Source organism: Echinops telfairi, unplaced genomic scaffold (assembly GCF_000313985.2).
Source record: "Echinops telfairi isolate 266 unplaced genomic scaffold, ASM31398v2 ScPeMD7_1;HRSCAF=3_0, whole genome shotgun sequence".
In the NCBI taxonomy this organism is placed as follows: Eukaryota; Metazoa; Chordata; class Mammalia; order Afrosoricida; family Tenrecidae; genus Echinops; species Echinops telfairi.
Genome location: NW_022103896.1, coordinates 1,842,656 through 1,848,759, shown reverse-complemented (window position 1 = coordinate 1,848,759; position 6,104 = coordinate 1,842,656).

The window sequence follows — 6,104 nt, the reverse complement described above, 5'->3', positions numbered from 1 at the left end:
TGTGTGTGTGTGTGTGTGTGTGTGTGTGTGTGAGTCTAGGGGTATGAGTGCTTATGAGTGTATGTTTATGAGTTTATGAGTGTGTGATATGTGTGATGTGGTGTGTTTGAATGTGAGTGTGTGTGTGTGGTGTGTCTCTGCGTGTGATCTGATATGTGAGTGTGATTGTGTAAGTGTGTGATATGTGTGAGTAGTGTGTTTGTGGGTGAGTGTGAGCACGTGTGTACATGTGTGGTGTGTCTCTGAGTGTGGTCTGATCTGTGAGTGTGACTGTGGGGGCGGTGTGTTTGCAGGTGGTGGGGGCTGTGGGGTGTGATGTGTGTGTGAATGAATGTGGCTGTGTCGGGCACACTTGAGCCCTGACCTTCTGGAACTTGCCCAGCCATGAGAGGGGCACTGCGCCCTGTGCCCTTTCACGGCTCACCGACAGGTGTCCTTGGGGGCAGTCTGACTCAGGCCACCGCCGTCCTCAGCAAGGGATGGCAGCCAGGGACTCTTGCTGGCCATTAAGTGCCGAGAGTGCTGATTTAATTATCAGCAGAACAATCACTCGAGGGGGTGTGTGTTTTATCGGCGCACTTGTTCGTGGACATGCACACACACACACACGGCTCTTCCTAAGTGGCTGTAAATCATGACTAAACCAATAAGCCGTCACCGTCACTCAGACGGGAAAGCACTCTGATGCCGGCCGGAAGGGCAGTGGCATGTGTGATGGACGGACACACAGCAGAGGTTGGGGCAGCCTCAGAGCCCTGCCTGCAGCACGCTGAGCCCCATTCTCGGGGCAGGCTATGCATGAGTGTGGTGGGATGCCCACACTGGCCCTGCAGTGGGGAGTAGTGGTGGTTGGCACTGCCACGGGCCAGCCAGGCTGGGCGGCAGGCTGGCTGACAGCCTCACCTTCTACCTGGCTCTTGTCCCCTGACCGTGCACCTGTCACCTGCCACGGGATCTGCTGTCCAAGAGGAGGAGAGGCCCACTCACCCCCAGAAGAGGGGCCAGAGGAGTCAGGAGGGACCCAGGTGGCTGTGGGGATGTGGCCACACTCAGAAAGTCCCACAGTGGCCAGGGGTCCAGGAAGTGCCTCCCTGGCAGGTGGATTCTCCAGAGAGCGGGTCTGGGAAGAGGGACACGGGGGCGGGTGGGGGCCAGGGCCAGGAGCAGACATGGTCACTGGGGGGACGGGGCATCCAAGAGGGAAAACCGAGTCTGGGCTTCGTGTCTGGGGATGGCTGTGGCCAGAACGGCCCCCAGACACACTGTGCAGCACGCTCCTCTGTGAGGTGGGGGACAGTCCTCCCCAAGGGCCCGTCTGCTACATGCATTCTAGGAGAAAGCATGGGGCTTCCAAACCAGGCTGGCTGGCCAGGTTCTGTCCAGGTAGGGGAGGCCAGGAAAGGAGATCCTTCCCTCGGTTTCCGCTCATTCCCAGTCCCGGGACCGTGGGTGAACCCTAACACGATTTCGTTCCTCATCAACAGAACACTTCAAGATCGGTCTTGAAGGGCGTTGCCATCTGTGACAGGATGGGAGGCCGCACAGAAAGACATGCCAACGTGGATGCTCAGGCTCAGACACCTGCTCTCGGATACGGAGTGCAATGACGAGCTGAGCAGACATCTTCCAAAGGCAGTGCAAGAAGACAGAATGAAGCATGGTCATGAAATCCGCACAGATCTGGGGTTAGAACTCCAAACAGAAGAGCTCCCTGGGTTTCTCTCAAGCTGAAAGCAGGAAGGGAAAATCCAAGCCTCGAGTTTCATTGCTGAAGGATTCTAGGGACAAAACACTGAGCGATGCAAAGGGCATCAGCAAAAAGGTAAGGGAATACACAGAGTCCTTGAATGCTCTACAACAGTCACGGAGGTATCAGGATCAAGAACCAATGATCCCGAAGGAAGACATCCAAACTGCACTGAAGGCCTTAAGGAAAAACATGGTTGCAGGAATTGACAGGCTACTGACTGCAATCTTTCCAAACAAAACAACCACAACAAAAAACAGGCTCCGTGCTGGAACCAGGCATTCATCCATGACAAGAAATTTCCAGGACAGATTCCCTGGCCACTTCCAGGAAGAGATTTATGTTTGTGTCTATTCCAAAGAAAGAGGGCCCCCAAATGCAGAAAGTGTCGAGCAGTACCATTCACACCACCTGCGAGTCGAATGCTGCGGAAGATAATTCAAAACCAGACGCAACGACCCACAGATGGCGTTGCCAGGAGTCAAACCGAGTTCAAGGGCGGAAGCGGCCTGAGGGTCATCACTGCCCACACGAGGCGGATCTTGGCTGAGCGCGGAGCTTACAGGAAAGATGTGAGCTTGTGTTTTATCGGCTGCGGAAAGACGTCGGCTCGGTGGATCATAACCATCTAGGGAGGGCTCTTGGAAGAATGGGAATTCCAGGACACTCCATGGTGCTCATGCAGAACCTGAACTGGACCACGAGTCAGTTGTGTGAACAGAACAAGGGAGTGCTTACTGCATGGTTTATGATCAGGAAAGGTGTGGGTCGGCGGCGTCCTCTCACTGTGTGTTTTTAATCTGCGTGCAGAGCATGTCCTCGGAGAAGCTGGCTATGGGAAGGAGAACGGAGTGTCCAGCTTGGAGGAAGGCTTATTAGTAACCCTTGATATGCATATGCAGGTGACACAACCTTGCTGGTCGAAAGGCGAGAGAAGGTAAAGCCTTCCGTCTGGATTTCAGCTCGATGTAAAGAAAGCCCAAACCCTCACAACTGGGATGATAGACAACATCGGGATAAACAGGAGACGGGAGTTGCCAAGGCTCTTATCTTGCTGGGAACCCCAATCAATGCTCGTGGAAGCAGCAGCCCAGAGATCAACCGGCACATTGCTTTGGGTAAATCTGCTGCACAAGACCTCTCCAGAGTGTTGAGAAGCAAGGTGTTCCTTTGAGGATTAAGGAACACGGTGTTTTCAGTGGCCTCCCATGCACCGGAACATTGGACCTTGAATAAGGAAGGCTGGCAGAGAATGGACGCATGTGAGGTGGTGCTGGCCCAGGACATTGAAAGTACCATGCAACACACGCAACGATGCTGAATGCCGGAAAATCACAGGCCAGTGGGTGGAAACTCTTGTGGATCCAGTGGTGGTGGGAGCATCTCAGCGCTGGCATGGGTCTCCACGTGGTTCCCCTGGCTCCAGGGCTCTGGCTGCATCAGCATAGCTCCATCAAGCTCCTTGTCAGTAACGTCTCGCAGGGAGTGAGCTTGTGTCCCGCCTCCAGGGAGCTATCTATCTCCTTGGTGCCTCCAAATGAGGTCATCAAGCTGCGACCTGATTGACAAGCTAAACTCCACCCCTTCACTCTTCAGTCTCAGATTGACAACAGGCGATGTCAGGACCACACACCAAGAGACCTTGTGTTGGGCAGGGTACAGCGGGGTGCTCCTTAGAAACCAGCCTGTTGAGGAGACGTTGTCTCTCACACTCTGAACATGTTACCAAGAGCAACCGGCCCTTGAAAAGGGATGTCCTGCTTGGTGAGGTAGAGGGAGCCTTGGGCGAGGTGGACTGGCACCCCCAAGTGGTGAGGGCGGTGCAGGACAGATGGGCAGTACGTATAGTACTCAGGGTCACTGTGGGTTGGAACTGGCTTGCAGCCCCTCACCACACTCCTCCCAGAGACCCACTTCCACAGGCTTCCACCAGGCTCATCAGGAGGGAGGGGCCCAGGCCTTCAGCCACTCAGAGCCCCCAGGTTGTCGCCGCCACTCAACTCTGGATCCTGACTCTGGAGCAGAGACGAGGGCCCTGCTCTTTAACAGCCAGCTGTAGCCACTGGTGGACGAGTAGCCCAGGTCAGGGGCAGGAGGTGGGGGCTCCCTCCCCCTGCCTTTCAGACCAGGGCCTCTCAGGCCCCCCTGGGTGCTCGCACCCATGGAGTTTGGGTGTCGGCCCAGTGGGGTCTACTGGGAAGAAGTAACAGGGGATAGGTGGGCCCAATCTGGGACTGGATCCCCTGGGTCCAGAGGGCCAGGTGGGCAAGGGGGATACTTGCTTGTCCAAGGGGATGGAGGGCCAGCAGGGCCTGTATTGGTTCCTGGGCCTCACTTGACAGGCAGAGTTTGGCGAAGGAAGAGGGCAGACAGGGGGTGCTGGCGGAGGGCAGGTCACCCAGCCTGGAGGTGTTTGCCTCTGTGACCCGGGTCTTGTCTTGACCTTTAACCCCTCTGAGCCCAGCTGCCTGGTTCCTTTGCTGCTGGTTAGAAGAGCAAGGGGAGAGTGTCCCCTGAGTAAGTGTGGCCAGGGCAGGGCCAGTGGGGACTGCTGGTGTCATTTCCAAGTATAGGGGGCAAGTGCCACTCAGAAAGAGTCAGATGGTGGCAGAGGCGGGGCGTGGAGCCAGGGTGGGGCAGGCACCAGAAGCAGACACACACTTAGCTTCACCATCAAGGACAGCTGGGCGCTGGGAGGAATGGGCAGCTGGTCAGACAGCCCAGCCCTGCCCCAAGTGGGCCTGACTCCCCACTCTGCCTTAGAGCCTACACCATGCCCCAGGCCCCCTCCTCGGGAGGCCCCTCACTATACCCAAAGCCCCCTCTGTCCCCTATCCCACCACCAATCCCCAGGCCCTCTCTGCTCTGAGCGTCCCTCGGTCCCCCAGCTGCACCCAGCAGCATCCCTGCCCCCTGGACCTCGGCCTTCAGTGTCTCTGGGGGCCTGCAGCTGGAAGTGCTGGCCAGCAGCTGTCTTCCATCCTTAGCGACAGCCGCGGTCCCCGTCACCTCCCAGGAAACCCCACATCCCCTCGTCAGTATCCGTCCAGTCACGCCATCCAAGCCCCGCCAGCAGCAGGGCATACAGAGCACAGCCCTCAGACCACGTGCCATGCCAGGGCCTGTGGCTGGAGCAGCCTGGGGTGGCCATCTGGTCTACCCCAGCACCTGGAACCCAGCCCCGTAGAAGGCAGCAGCTCTGCGGGCAAAGCCATCCTTGAATACTCCCAGGGGTGCGGAGCTCACCCCGGGGAAAGGAAACCATTCCACTGGGAATTCCCCACTTTGGAACCTTCCTCTGCCCTGATGGCCTCACTGGCCATGAGAGTCCCCTCTGAGGTCTGCCAGCAAGTCACCATAAAGCTCTCATGGGGCTGTCTGTACACGGGGGGCCACGGAGGCTGAGGCAGCACACTCTCTGTTTCTCGTGTGTTATACACACACACACACACCCATGTACATACACACACACTACACACACACACACCCAGGTACATACACTCATGCACACACACTCACGCCCACACTATTGCGCACACATGCACACATGCACACACTCGTGCACACATGAACACACATGCCCACCCACACACGTGCACACACATACACACATGCATGCACACTGCAGCAGCCAGACCAGAGAAGCACAGGGGACACTTGGGACAAAGCTCTGTAAGGAACATGAGAATCCCGCTGAGGGGCTCTGCCCCTCGGCTGCCAGGCCCCCTCTCAGTCTGACAGAGGCTGGGTGAGGGATGGCATGAAGCGCCGAGGTCTGGTGGGTGCGCCTTCTGAGTACAGGGAGCACTGAGTCAGGGCAGGCTGGAGGGCGGGGCATCAGGAGGCTCCCCGGAGCCTGGGACACACCAGAGCAGGAGCCTCCATCGTGAGGCAGAGCCTGTCTGGGAGATGCGGGCAGTGTGACAGTGGGCAGCAGGGAGGGGTGGCTTCTCTGAGGATCATGGGGGGCCTACCACCCACCCCTGCTGGCCCAGCACTCGTGAGCCTCCTGGGGCTGCTGTCAGCAAAGGCCACCTGTTGGGGCTTCAAGGGACAGGTGGCCCAGGAGCCTGCAGGCACGCAGTGGACCTCAGCTCTAGAGGAGGGCTCTTTCCGGGGCTCTCCGCAGCTCCTTGACTTCTCAGATCTCAGGGCTCTGCTCCTCTGGCCTCTCCACGTGCTGGTGCCCGTCCAGCCCATGCTGGCTTCCCTCTGTCCAGACGGGTACCTGGCACTCAGGCCATCCGGTTCTGAAGAGCAGCTACATGAATCACAGCCTCATTCATATTACAAAGACCCTCTTCCCAAACTGGGTGGACCCACATGGCAGCACCCACTCTGCAGGACACAGAGTTCA